The following is a 16,338-nucleotide window of genomic DNA, read 5'->3' on the forward strand; positions in this document are numbered from 1 at the left end:
ACTATACTGCAGTATTGCAAAGAGTATGTGCTTTAACTATTTCTCCTCAGCTTCGTTAAAGAAATATGTAGCACTTAACACGATGACTGTGCTCGGGTGAAATCCAAAACAAAACAGGGATGTCTGGTGAGGCTATACATTTACAATAATCCCTGGATACCCCAAACACCATGGTGATCCATTGTCAGAGAGGAAAATTATGAAGGTCAAATGATCGATAGAGTTGCAAGCTGAATCCATGTTACAATAGGTCTGGATGGTCTTTGATTTTCCCTCAGTTCCTGAATACATAGTCTTACTCTCCAACTGGCTGAAGGGACAACTGACTTTCAGACACATACAATAAAGCCAATGTTATAGGAAAATACAAGTGGAAACCACTAGATCTTCCATTACTAGCAAAATACTGAACTAAAAGCAAATATTACATTCTTGGGTACTAGTTGAGAATAGTACCACCATGGTGTAATTGCAAAATGTTAATCATAAAAACAGATTTTAAACAATGAGGGGAAAGAGACAGATTCCATAAAAAGCAATAACAATTAGATTTATATGGACCTTTCATTAGCCACAAGCCAAAAGGTATTATTAAGGTAATAACACCTTAAAAGCACTAAGTGGAAATAAATGTCTATCTGGAATTAAATATGCAGCTAAATATTCAGAAATAGAACTAAAATATGATAATTTTAAGCCAGAAAAAGTGAATGAGTTTATTGCCAAAATGCCTTAACAAAAGCCACTTCTAAAGAATGGCATTCAGTCATAAAGAAAACAGACCAGAAGAAAGATATAGATACAGGAGGTAATGATAAGCAAATGACTTGATGGAAGGCAATTTCAGGTAATCTCCTAAGGCTGCAAACTGGGACTTTCTCTTAGAATGCTAAAAGCTGTTACCTTGTGAACAATTGATGTAGAATGCATACATACATGTAAATAAGAGCCATATGGTCTTATTCAATGCAATATCCAACATGTAGGAATCTGTTTTGGTTTCACCCTCCACAGTTTCATTCTCTATACATTTCTCCAGTTACTACTGAATCCAGCATTTTCATACCTGTGTACTTCCATTCAACTCTTCAAATTTCAAGTAAATTACTCTTATTTCCTTAAAGATCTTTCTTGATTGTTTTTTCCTAAATTATCAAGGTCTAATTTTCCTTCCTTCTAATTATGCTAGGCTTAAATGAAACTTGATAACTTTACTTTTACTATCTCTTTGTTATGTAACTTTTTTCCTGCAAACAAAAGACAATATTTGTAAGATGCTTTGCACATTTAACAGCTTTATTTACATTATGTATTTTAATAGTCTCTCTTTTTTAATATTTATTTATTTATTTTGGCTGTGCTGGGTCTTAGTTGCAGCATGTGGGATCTTTAGTTGTGGCATGCAGGATCTTTAGTTGTGGCATGTGAACTCCTAATTGCGGTATGCATGTGGGATCTAGTTCCCAGACCAGGGATCGAACCCCAGGCCCTCTGCTTTGGAAGCGTGGAGTCTTAGCCACTGAACCACCAGGGAACTACCCAATATGTATTTTAAATTGACCTTTTTTTCTGTTCTCCCAAGTCTAACTCTCTTTGCAGGCTATTCATTTCTCATCACCTTTTCAAATTTATTTGCCAAAATTGTTTTAAGTGAAAGAAATCACAACTCAGTATTACTTAGGTCAGAACTGGTATTCAGAAGTGGGAAAATATGCATGTAAGTCCTAGGGCAGGATGGAATATAGCATCACTGGAAAGAATACTGTCTGATTGATAGGGTACCTTGGCTTAAGGACAGTGGCAAAGTAGGGGTGAAGAGAGGGAATTTGATGTGAGACTTATATCTGAAAACATGTCCAGTTCTGTTATTTCAAAGATTACAAATAAGCAGTGAAAAATTGTTCACTATTACAATAAAAGAAAGAAGAAGAAAATGTATGTTCTACTGCTAGAAGGTCAGAGTTATTGTCCTTATTGTAAACTGAAGGAAACCTCATTACATAAAGTTTTGGTTGGATACATAAACTATGAGTTTTCAATAATTTGACACTATAGTTGCATAATTATAATAATGTCTTGAGTTGTTGCTTTGGAAGATGGATTATGATGTATCTAATTGAGTTGAATCCTTTAGATAAATTCCATTAATTTGACTTACTGAACACTAAAGATTGTGTAATTTAGGATTAAAAAGGCATTATTATACCAGTTATTATAGTTTATTCCAAGAGATGTTTCATTTACCAGAGAGTGGAATACTAACCAGGACAAAAGGTCAAAGATACAATAGAAGCTATTATTTTCTCTTGCACAAGAGCTAGTGAGAATATGAAAGTAGCTATCGCACTTCATTCCCTAGCTACACTGTGTTGCAGGGCCATGGTTGTATAGCTGAAATGAAGCATTGCCAGATATTTCACACGGTAAGGTCTTATACAACCTGATAAGTTATTAAGGAAACCTCATAAACTTCTTATGTGAAAGATATGTTGAGCAGTCCATCTTTCATATAGAGTATTTGGAATTGAAATATCAGCATGCATCCTGATCCCTGATCTCTGGACAGGCTATTAATTATATTATCCAGATAATATTTTTCCCACATGTTCCACAGCACAAGTTGTTTTTTTCTAATCAGATGTATTATTCAATGACAATATTTGACCAGCATATAATTAATATGCTGTTCAAATATTGAATAGCATATAATATAATAAATCTTTGTAAAATCATACCCTAGAAATGGCAGCTCTTTCTTCAATGACAATTTCATAAAGAGACAAGAACAGATTTAATCTTGAAAGTTTTAATCAAATCTGTGGAATGTCCTTAACCAGGCTTCTTTACTTGTCAAATTATATTCCTTCTCTATTCCTTCTTGAAGAGCGAGGTACTTGATTCCTGTGGTTCTTAATTGTCTCTTTCCAAACTTCAAAGGAAAATTAAAGACTTTTCATATCACTTGAGAAATATAAAATATAGCCAAGATGAACTAATAAATATTAATGCCATTAAAATAACAAACAGCAACAGGAACAAAACACTCATTTGTGCACCATTTAAATGCCATTTTTAATAGATGTGCTTTAATACATTGCAAAAAGTCATATCACCTGTGAAATGTATTATATTATCTTCATATGAGAACCATAGGCATTTTTGCAAGTGCTCTAATATATAATTTTGTGAGGACTTGGCTTCCCTAAATAAAGTATTAGCTATAATATGAGCATAGTTTATGAAAATTTATATTGCAAATGTGTGCAACTCTGAATATTATGAATCCAGTATTCTCTATGGTCAATGCCAATTATTAATAAGAATAACATAAGGGCAGTGCCATTAATATATAATTGGCTTTTGCCAGTTTCATACAGATTACTTTCAATATAATATATGATAAAATAACTTTTGCTCTTTCAGTCAAGACAAATGCCATGTGGTTTTGTCAATATAGATATATTTTATTTTTATTTTACAAACCTTTATTGTTTTTTATTCTGATATACAAAATCCACTCTTTCATACAATATTTACTTCATTGACAATGAACAAAATAGATACCATTCCTAATCTTATGAAGGTTATACTTGGGTGGATATAAGAAACAATAAACAAATAAGACATAATAAGACAGGTCATGAAATAGTATTTGAAAAGAAATAAAATAAGTGGATAGAGAAATTCAAAGGTACAATAGATGTCTCTTGGATGATAGACATGGGAGGTATCTGTTAATATTTGAGGAGAAAATTTAAAAAGAAAATGAAAAATCATACAACGCAGACTATTCCAGGAAGAGGAAGTGACAAGTGTAATTGCTGCAAGGTAGAAAAACACTTAGGGTGAATAAAGAAGAGCAAAAAAGTCAGTATGGCTGAAAGTAAATGAAAGAAGGAGAAAGGGAAATTAGATATGGGAATAACAAAAAGCCAGATTTTCTGGGATGCTATAGGCCACGTTAAGGAATTTGAATGTTATTCTGAATGAGATAAAGAAGCATTGGAAGTTTCTGAGCCAAAGAATAACATTATCCAACACATATTTCAATGCATATTTGCTGCCCATGGTGGAAGTAGAGGTCAAGAAAGGAATCAGGGAGAAGAATTAGAAGTTCTCTGGCATAATCTAAATCAAAAGTATGGTGGTTTATAACATGAAAGTAATGATAGAAATAATTGGGAAAGTTGAATTAAGGATATATTTTGAGATAATTACAGTGGGATTTATTGATGTGTTGAATATGAGGTGTGAATGAAGAATGAGAGGCATAAGATAGAAAAATAACTTGTCAAATTCACAAAACTAGTTAAATGCATAACCAGCTTTGAACACAGGTAGCCTGGCTTCAGAACAGATGATTAAATTACATTTACTTAATGACCCTGCGACAATAATTATTTAACTATAGCTCATAGTTTTGTACATCACGAATTATGGAAATTCTTACCTGAATGATTTTTCTGGATCATGTGGCATTGAATGATATCACTCAGTTCAGTTAGTGTATTATATGGTCTGAAGAGTCCAGAATGACTCCATTCATATTCCTGGTCCCTTGTTTGTGATGACAGGAAGGCTGGGGTTGCATGAGGCTCTCTCCCTCTTCAAGGGGTCTCCAAATTTCATGGCATCACTGCAGGAATGTAGTTGGGATCCATACATGGAGATACACGGCTTCAAGAGCAGTGTTCAAGAAACGTTAAGAGGAAGCTGCTGGTCCAGGCTAGACCAGGCTGGCATAGCATTGTTTCTGCTGTATCTCATTGGCCAAAGAAGATACAGAGCATGCCTCAGACTCACTCTTTCAGTGAAAAAATATCAAAGGATTAGTAGATATTTTCCCATAACCACAAATATTTATAAGTATTAATTTTTTTCAGAAACAATGCTGACTACTCTGTTTCTAGATTAGTTAACTGGGTGGGTATTAATGCCTCTAACTGTAAAAGAATATTCAGAAGGATGTAAGTTTTAGGTTGGATGGAGGAAATTACTTTAGAATTAATATAATTTGAAACCACTTCAAGACCATTATATTCAGTACTTAAGTCCACCATTTTATAAAATATGGAAAGTGACTATATAGGAAAAAAATTGGAAATCAGGATGTTTCTTTCAGTTTATCTATTCATCACAAATACAGCATTTTCATATCTGTAAGAAAAAAAATAGTTGCCCCAATTTCTTATCAGATGTTGTATGGCTAAATTAAAGCTAGAATAGTGCAGAATAAGACTGACTAGTTTAGGATCTCATTTTCACCTTTAAATAACTGTGTGACTTTGGATGACTTACTTAGCTTTCCTAAGGCTGAATTCACACTTTTATAAAAAGACAGTAATAATAGTGCCTAAAATGTAGTGTGGTAACAAAATTTAAATGAGCTAATAAATTCCAAGTATTAAATCCAGTGCTCAACAATAATGACTATTATTATTCACACATTCACACTCTCCCTATAATCAATTGGGTATCAAGAATAAATAGTTTGACAAAACAAAGAATGAATTTGACAAATTCATTCAAATAATGAATGAAATGGGGCTTCCCTGGTGGCGCAGTGGTTGAGAGTCCTCCTGCCGATGCAGGGGACACGGGTTTGTGCCCCGGTCCGGGAAGATCCCACATGCTGCGGAGCGACTGGGCCCGTGAGCCATGGCCGCTGAGCCTGCGCGTAGGAGCCTGTGCTCCACAGCGGGAGGCCACAACAGTGAGAGGCCCACGTACCGGAAAAAAAAAAAAAAAAGAATGAAATGATTTTGACAAAAAACTATCAAGTTCAATTCTTACCAAAAAACTCCTGTTGAAATATATGTGTGTATATATATATGTGTGTGTGTGTGTGTGTATATATATATATATATATATACACACACACACACACACATATATATATCTCACAAACACACATTTCTATATATATATACATATATATATATATCTCACAAACACACATTTCTAGAGCATAAAAGATTATTTATTTATAGTAAGTAATCATTTTAGTTCCCCAGGCCCCAACTTCCTCTTTACGTGAAGTGATGAGAGGCAGATTATGTCACTATACATGCACGGGATTTTGTACTACAGGCAAGCAACTCTTAAAAGATTAATCTGACTGGTTAAATAGAAGAGGAACAGCTGTCACTTCTTTTCTCTTGAGAAAGAGAGAGAAAGCTTTTGCTCCCTAGTGCAAACAATTTATCTTGGGAAGGATCCTAGGTTATTAACCTTGGAAAGATGAGACCAGTGTCTCTAGCTTTCCATCCTAGGGAATATCCACATAGTTTCAGATCTCATACCTGCTTGAAATATAAACACTTACCTCTGGAATGGTAAATGTCTATAGAGTTCTCATGAAACAGATATTCCATCATAGCATAACTTCTAAGGGCTTCTGTCTCAGCCCAGGTCCAAAGTTTTAGTAAAATTTGTTCAGAAAAAAAGCCCTAACTGAGCAGAAGCATACAAATATTTCTTGTACAGTACCACAATATTTTAATTCACCGTGGGTATTCTCCTAAATTTACAAAGAAATAACCTAGGTATTCTCAGTAAGATTTAATTCTTGCAATAACAAGTGAATATTATAAATTTTAGCTCTAACTGGTAAAATTGGTAAATTCTTTTTATTTTTTCTTTTATTTGTATCTTCTAAATTTTTTTCAATGACTATGTATTGTTAATTTTGAAATAACTAAAAAATATATATTATTTTCTGGGTATTTCATAATATTTTTTCTCCAACTTTTTTTCTAGAACCTAAGAAAAAACAGTTTGTAAACTTAATTGCTAAATATAGTTTATGAAATTTCTATGCATTTTAATAATTCATGCATTTTCTATGCACAAATATGAAACTTTTGGCATTTTTTCCAATAGCTGTTAACATTGTTATATGCAGTTTAATATTTTATGCACATCTCTTCATCTCAGTATATTCAAGTTGGGTAGTAAATGACCCTGCCCTGCATTCAGGCTCAAGGCAGCAGAGTTACTACTCACTAAATACGTCAAAATTCTTTACTATTAAAAGTTAACATTGTATGCTATGTTATTGCATATGACATTGTATGTATGTAGTTTTCAGGAGACTATGAAAGGGGGGAAACTTCAGTAATTCAAAGCCTCCATGACTAAAAATGAACACTCACTTTGGAGACTTTTTAAAAGTTAACTTATATTTAGACTCTTCCCATACTCCCCTCTTGGGGATTATTTCCTCATAAAGAGGTATTTCTAAATAAGATAGAATATTCAATGTTTACATATATGTGTTCTTGCCAGAAATCTTGTAGAATATAAGAATTGGAGTTTATCAACTTTAGTCTGACAGCATCCTTTTAAAGTGTCATCATTTGATCCAGCCATGTACCAAATATTGGATAATAATATTCATAGCCTAAGTAATTATTCATTGTATATGGCCCATTCTTGGGGTAATGAGGCATAGTTATTGTCTATGGCCTTAGTGTACAAAGCTCTCTATATAACTTCACACTTCATCAGTGATATCATGTGAAAGGTAAATCCAGTCCTTCTGCAAAAACAATCCATCAGTTGTCCTTGCTTAGGAGCAGCTTCCACAATTTCTTTCATTGATATTTACAAAATTGAGAATACCTTGTAAGTATTTGTTTTCACTGTAAATTTTGGACTTTATCCCAAACTATTTAGGCAGCAAACTCCAGATATTATCCCAATTCTGGACATAGACCCTAAAATGAGCAAAGAAACAGCCCTAAATTTGTTTTGAGTAGAGATTATGCATGCTTGACCATTATTCTTACAAATTAATAGCAGAGCAGTTTTAATTTCTTGTTCCTTGACCCTTACTAATATGCATTTGAAATCATTCAGAAAACCCTCTTTAGTAAGGAACTTGGGAAGCTATACTGTAGCTGTCAGATGACCAATTGCATGGAAAATTGAAATAGATGAGAAAAAGTGTTTCCACTGAATTATTTTGCACCAGAGTGTGGTAATCACCTTGGTAATGTTAGGCTAATGCCCTTCTTTTCTCCATTACCTTCCATCAACTTCCATCATGCTTCGCTTCCTTTCCAGGACTCAGGGTGGCTCTCACTCCTCCCTATACCAATTTCATTTGGTACCAGTTCATTTCACACCATTTCAACACTTTGTTCTCATCAGTTTTTGCTCACTATCTTTTCAAATATCTTATATTACAAGTGAGCTATACCACTATTTCATTTCCTCATTCGTGTACTTAAAGCATCCTCGAAATTCATGAACAAGGAAAGAATACATAATAAAAGAAATCTTAAAATGAGTAGAAAAATTAGAAATGCCTGTTAAAATAACACACCAAGTCAAAAGGAAATATTTCACCTATTCTACTTAACACTTCAAAATCAGGTTATATTAGAGAGTAGATGGAAGCCTATTGATCATTTAGACCTGTGTTCAGACTACTCACTTTATCCTTTCTAGTCCATAGGCGATCTAATAGGGTATTCCAATCCTTAGTCCAAATCCTGCAATAGAAAACAAAAATCCTTTACCCCTAAAAGAGAAGCTAGAAGATTGTGTTAAATTTACATTACCAATAAACAAGTCTTACGGACTACATTGATTCATTGATCAATCATCTAATGACTACCTAAATGTGTCAGAGAAATATATTTGACTTGAGAATACAAAAATGAATAAAACATAATCATCATCCCTTTGTCTTATAGTCTAGTGTAGGATCAAAATGATATTAAAATATACTACATCTGCATTTACTTGTATTATCTGATTGTTAAATGTAATAATTTCATGTTTCCTCAACCAGATTGTAAACTTCAAGAATAATTCTTCTAAATTATGTGTATGTTACTGATACCATGACATACTTCCATCTGTTCCAACTGCCAGGATAATATAGTAAGGGCAGAGAAAGCTGCAGGAGACTTTAATGGGAAACATAGAGCCAGTGAAAATGGTAGGAGTAATATGATTTTCTAAATACTTCAGAAATTAGAATATATTCTCCATATTTACCTAGTCTAGGCTTTTCTTCATGTGGCAATAATTTCTTAGTACCTTCATAATTCAGGATATATATTCTGGAAAACAATCCATGTTCTATAATCATAAATTTGGAGCTGTTTTTCAGAGTGTTTAAAAGACAAAAATCTCATTTACCTTATTAGTGATTTTTATTTCCTTGTATGTTCTTTGTATTTTGTGATCTCTAGTACAAACCAATTAGCAATGTAAGATTTTCCATGTGGTTATGGATGTTTTGGCGTATTGAAGGATGTCTCAAAAACACAGTAATGCCCTCTTCAATATCCTACATATATCCTATCTATTACTAGAAGAAATTAAAAATTATATGTTATACACAGGTGATAGATAATAGGTGAAGGACATACACATTTGTGCCCTAATTTCAAAGGAAATTATAATATTCTCTAAAATAAAATAAAGCCAGATATCAGTGGGAAGTTTATAACCTACTGGAAAAGACCTACCCAATAGCAAAGAGAGAGAAATAATATGGAAAATACAGAGTAAATGATAATGCAAGAGAAGTCAGAATGGCAGATCTGAGATTAAGTATTTCACTCCGGTTTTCTTTTAGTAACTCTAACTTTTAAGCTTCTTGTGCTGGATTATCATTTACCAACTCAATATCACCCCTTCCCCTTCTATATTCTCTACAAAACTGTAGAAGAAAGTGACAAACAAAATTTTCTAGACTCTTTTTTCCTTGGATCTGGACTAGTTTCCCAAGAAGAGGAAATCCCCAGAGATTTAGAAGGCATTACAAAAGAAAGGTCCATATTGTTTTTCAGTGACAATAGTAGCTTACTTTTTTTTTTTTTTTTTTCTTCTTTTTGCGGTATGTGGGCCTCTCACTGTTGTGGCCTCTCCCGTTGCGGAGCACAGGCTCCGGACGCGCAGGCCCAGAGGCCATGGCTCACGGGCCCAGCCGCTCCGCGGCATATGGGATCCTCCCAGACCGGGGCACGAACCCGTATCCCCTGCATCGGCAGGCGGACTCTTAACCACTGCGCCACCAGGGAGGCCCAGTAGCTTACTTTTGAGCAGAGATGAGATTCACAAGAGCGACCTAGTGAGGAATTGAGAACAACCTGAAGTTTGCGAGAATTGCTATCAGCTTTCTAGAGATTCTTTAGACTGGCAATGGCCTTTCACAAGATCTGGTGAAGCACAAGTCTTGGTGCTATAAACTGACTGGTGGTATCCTTGCTTCCTTTGCTCTTCCTAGGATTGTGAAAGCACCGACTTCCTTACATTAAAATATTTAATATGTAGACTATATCGAGTGGCTTCTGTTTTCCTGAAGGAACTGTGATTGAAGGAATTGTGATTGAAGGGTAATAGACTATTATTGATGAATAACAGATGAACTATCAAGACAGAAAAAGGCATGGATGGATCTTATATGCATATTTCTAAGTGAAAGAAGCAAGGCTCAAAGCTCTACACACTATATGATTCCAACTAGAATACAAAATTTTGGAAAAAGTAAAATTATATAGGTGATGAAAAGGTCAGTGGTTTGGGATAAGGAAGGAAGGATTTGGGATAAGGAAGGAAGGTTTGAATAGGGGAAGTTCAGGGGATTATTTTTAGGGCAGTGATACTACACTTTATGATATTCTAATAGTAGTTATATGACTGTATGCATTTGTCTATACCCATAGAATTCTACAATATAAAGAGTGAACCTTAATGTAAGCAACTTAAAAAAAATCATTTTGGAGAGTGGAGGATTCCAGAATAGAATGAAGAATGGGACTCATCAATCTAACTGTATTATACATGTATGAAATAACTTCACTGAAGTAGTTAGGGGACATATGCACTGGTATAGGTATTTATGAAATGAGTGGAATCTGTAAAGCTAAAGATACAAAAAAAGTCACCAACAAGAAAAACTGCACATAATCATTGTAGTTGATATAATCATTTCCCATGGTATATGGGGTTAACAATTCTGATAATGCTCTTCGTGTACATTAGATTTGAACAATTAAGCAAGTGGATGGTGGATGGCAGAAGTAAGGTATCTCACACAGTGGAGTTTTCAGATAAGCATGGGGAAAGAGGCTAGAATGATTCCATGGTAACGAATTCGAGTTGGAGACCTGAGTATTAACTTATGTTTAGCTTAATGTAGTTACAGATGGTTACATATAGAAATATTTGTAGATATGTGTATATACCCTAGTTAATGTACACAGGTATATTTCCTTGCTCTGTCAGTTGAGAGGACCTACAAACAAAGAAGCCTCTGTGGCAAAAAGAGTACCCACCACCCTAATCTTGCTCTCTAATTCTATTCTCAAATAAAAAGAACAAGCCTCCTTGGAGAAATGGCTGATTCTATGTAAAGTCCATAAAGAAGATGAGCCTGGAGTATCTTGTAGTGTCAAAACATAAGAAAATGCTAAAAAACAAACAAACAAAACATACAATGATGAGATTACCAAAGAGATTCAGGAGCCAAGAGAAGAGTTCCCAATTGCTAACAACTTGAGAAACACAATGAATAATATAATATTGGATTATAACCCAAAGTATAAAATAAATATCTATAAGTTCATACTGATATAACTAAAGAAATAAAAATAATAAATGGAGGGGAAGAAACAAATCTGTTCAGAATTTCAAGTAATTTATGCAGACACACTGCCCTCAAGGAGGAGGAGCATAACTCCTCACTCTGGAAGTATGGGCTGTGCATAGTAACTTCCATACAGACTACAGCATAAATGGGTTTAAAAAGAGTAATCTGCAGTAGCAAAACCTGACAAGCACTACCTCTGCTGGGTGATCAAGGTTCATATCAACACTAATAAGTCATTTTGATAGTATGTACCCTTTTTGTTCTCTCCCATTTTCTTTTAATCATACTCCAGTACCCATGGTTTAATTATTTTAACTTCATAGTATGCTCTAATATCTAGCAGTGTTTTTTCACCCACATTCCTTTGTTTTAAAAAAAAGTTCTTAACTATATTTCCTATTTTAAAGAAACAAACCAAAAAATCCCATTGAAATTGTTAGCATTTCCAAGTTGATGTCATCCACATCTTCAGGGCTCCGATTGTTAAGTGACTGACCTCATATTTTATACTATTTGCTTTTTCCCAAAGAAAAAAACATCAGTTTGGCAAGAATTGACATATTTCAATGTGTGATGCTTTCATCAGCACTTTAGCATTTTTGTCCATTGATTCAGCTTCACCAGCACAATTATTTAACACCCACACTGCCAAGCGCTGTGCCAGGAGCCAGAGATATTCTTTTATATCACTTGGTAGAGTTGTTGCTATTGTTGTTGTTGTTTTCACCTTTAATATATGATGTGATGAAATGGCACTTTAAGTCCAGTCTAATAATGATGAAATATGGGAGACAAATTCCATTTGGGGGACATTCTATAAAATACCTGACCAATATTCCTCAAAACTTGCAAAGCCATCAAAAACAAGGAAAGTCAGAAATTGTCACAGCCAAGAGATGCCTAAGGAGGCATGATTAGTAAATGTGGATATACTGGATAAGATCCTGAAACAGATGAAGGACATTAACTCAAAAGTAAAAAAAAAAAAAAAAAAAAAACGAAGTATTTTCTTTAGTTAGTAATAATGTATTAATACTGGCTCATTAATTCTAACAAATGTACCATACACATATAAGATGTTAATAATAATTCTCTGTACTATCCTTGAAATTTTTCTGTCTAAAACTTCTAAAATTAAAAGTTTATTTTAAAAACACAAATACTAAACTGACAAGTATGTAGTCAAAAAAAGGACTACTTCATCTACGGTATTTTTTATACCCCTTTTCATAAGTATCTTTGGTCTCAGAATAAACCTGTGACTAACATTATGCATGTCCAACAATATACACAGCCTATCACTTTACACAAAAATTTACAAATCAACTTAAAGATGGGAGATGGTGAAATCCACATAAAACAAAATTGGAAATATATATCCAGGGAAAAATAATATAAAGATGAGATTAAGATATAAAACTCAGGTTTCAGATCATTGGCCTCTTAAATAACAATGCAATTTAGCATTTTCAGGCTAGTTTATTATTTAGATTACCTATCATATACAGCACATAACTTTCCAAGAGTTCTTCTAGAAGAAGCAAATGCCATGTAATGTTACATGCTTAAGTACTTTAGGGAAATAAATTTATTACAATTCTGTATCCTACTTTTGGAAGGTCATTGCATATTGGTTTAATAAAATTATTGATAAATGTGACAATAGAGAACTGCATTGAACAACTATGAGTTTATTTTCCCTATATTTCCCAGATATATTTGATCATGTGGATCTGATTTTTTTCATAAAGCCTGTAAGTTTCTTACAAAATTAATACATCCATAAATATATGGCAAAAATAAAAAAATCCTACAATTTTGTTCATGAATAAAAGGACTTGATCATATTAAATCAAAATTCAAATATGAGACATCTCAGCTCAGCATCATACTGGTTCTTGTATTTTCAACGTAAAAGAGAAAGAGTTATAAGAAACAAACACAAAAAATAAGCATTGACCAATGTTTTAAAACCTTGAAGCAGTTCCATTTTGAATGAAAATAACATATTATTTAGAAAGTTATCTGTATTAAATCAATTTTATAATTTGTTTCCATTTTAGTGTTCTATGAAACTATTTTATTGCATTTTTAGGAAAGAGTGATTTCTGAAATAAATGATGGATGAGCAAGACTTTATGTCCTATAATTATACCTATTATAACAGAACCTCAATATTAAATAATCAAGTTTACTATATTCATAGTAAGTTAGCCTAAGGCTATAAGAAAAAATTAAACTGGGCAGCAAATTGATGTGCTTTTTGTAAGATAATACGTTTCACAATTTCTCTAAGAAACTATTGATCTATTACTGAAAAAGCAGAGAGGAAAAAACCCCTCAAATTCTGAAGCCAATATACTAATGCAGATTTATGTGGAACAAAAGTCAAATTTCCTTCAGGCTAGACCTAATCACTCTGGGATGAAAAAATATATTGAAAGGATATTCATAAAATATTTTCTTCATTATGTTTTTCCTGTGGGATTGTTCAAAATGTTTAATGCTTTTATACGTTGCTTTGAAGTTTTAATAAAACATTTTCCAAAGGTTTTCCTAACTTTACATTGTATAAGATAATACAAATTTCTACTTAATAAGTGATTTCCTGAGATTGGCCATTACTGAACATTTGAGTACCTGCTGTATTTAAACCAAATAGTCCTGCAATCCTGAAAACCCAAAGTACCATTCTGGCAAATGGTGAAAAACGAATGAACAGTTTTTCAAACAGTGAAAAACAGATTCTTATTGAGAAATTTATATCTCTTTGGGATGGTCAAAAATGTCAAGAGGGGCTTCCCTGGTGGCGCAGTGGTTGAGAGTCCACCTGCCGATGCAGGGGACACTGGTTCGTGCCCCCGTCCGGGAAGATTCCACATGCCGTGGAGCGGCTGGGCCCGTGAGCCATGGCCGCTGAGCCTGCGCGTCCGGAGCCTGTGCTCCACAACGGGAGAGGCCACAGCAGTGAGAGGCCCGCGTACCGCAAAAAAAAAAGATCAGTAGATCAGTGACTGCCAGCAGGGAGAAAGAAAGGAGGAGAGATGAATACACAAAAGTACAGAGGCTTTTAGAGCAGTGAAAGTATTCTGTATGATACTATAATGGTGGATACATGGCATTATAGGTTTGTCCAAACACATAGAATGTACATCAACAAGAGTGAACCCTGGTGTAAACTATGGACTTTGAGTGATAATGATGTGTCAGTGTAGATTCCTCAGCTGTGACAAGTGTACCACTGTGATGAGGTAGGTTGATAGGGAGGCTGTGCATGTGTGGTGGTAGGAAGTATCATGGGAGCTCTTTGAAATTTCCTCTCAATTGTGCTGTGAACCTAAAACTTCTTTAAAAAATAAAGTCTATTTGAAAGGAAGGAAAAAAAAATGAGGGCCTCCCTGGTGGCGCAAGTGGTTAAGAGTCCGCCTGCCGATGCAGGGGATGTGGGTTCGTGCCCCGGTCTGGGAGGATCCCATATGCCGCGGAGCGGCTGGGCCCGTGAGCCATGGCCACTGGGCCTGCGCATCCGGAGCCTGTGCTCCGCAACGGGAGAGGCCACAGCAGTGAGAGGCCCACATACCGCAAAAAGATAAAAAAAAAAAAAAAAAATGAGTCATCCTATAACAAGAGGTGTGATAATACATATTGAACCTTGCATTAAGATTAATTCAATTTTGAGTAACCTACCTCCATTTTTAAAAAAATCAGCAGAATAATTTACTAAATTATAAGTTGAAAAATAAAATCATATGATTATCTGAAAAATGTGGAAAAAAATTAAATCATTTTTTATGAAAGAAAAAAACACTTGGCCAACTAGGAATAGATGAGAACATCTTTTATATCGTAATTGTTATGGTATCATACAGTTTAACTCAAACTTAAGTTTGAAATATTTATGTCATTCCCTTTAAACTCATGAAGGAGACACTATCACTACATCTATTAAACATTATATTATATATCCAATTCAGTAATTTAAGACAAACAAAATAATTCAAATATATAAGGGTAGGAAAGAAATAAACATTTTATGTTTAGATAAAAATATCAAATCCTCTCAAAACTATTGATAGCAAACTATTTTCCCAGAAATGGAATCAAACTTATGGAAATTTGATGTGTGAATGAAGTGACAAAGGAATAAAAAATAACTCGCTGCCCCATACCATGGACATGTATCAATTCTACTTCAATTTAATAATCTGAATTTGAAAAGAGAAACTTTAAAATATTTGGAAGAATGTAAGTACAGACAAGAGAAGGAATCTTAACCAAGTTTCAAATAGGACAGATCTAGAAAGAAAAATATGAATAAATTTAACAACATTATAATAATAACTTTTCTGCATAAAATGTATTATTAAACATCAAAATAAAAGCTGAAGACTTTACAAAGATACTTACAATGAATACAATAACAGAACATTAATTTACAAAATATATAGAATAATCACTAAGATCAATAAAGGCAAATGGCTCAAAAGAAAGGGAGCAAGCAATGAAGAAGTTCATAATTTAAAAGGTTATAAATATAGTAGGAAAGGAAATAAAAATCAAACCACAGTTAGATACTTACATCTAGTAAATTGAAAAAAACAAAATAAAAGCTGACAGTTCCTGTTGCTGCCAAGAATGTTGAGTAATTGAACCTGTTTTCCACATATCTAGAGAGTATACCAGTCTGGAGTGCAATTTGGCAAGATTCAGTAAATTTTAACAATGTG

Source organism: Mesoplodon densirostris, chromosome 11 (genome assembly GCF_025265405.1).
Source record: "Mesoplodon densirostris isolate mMesDen1 chromosome 11, mMesDen1 primary haplotype, whole genome shotgun sequence".
NCBI classification, from domain to species: Eukaryota; Metazoa; Chordata; class Mammalia; order Artiodactyla; family Ziphiidae; genus Mesoplodon; species Mesoplodon densirostris.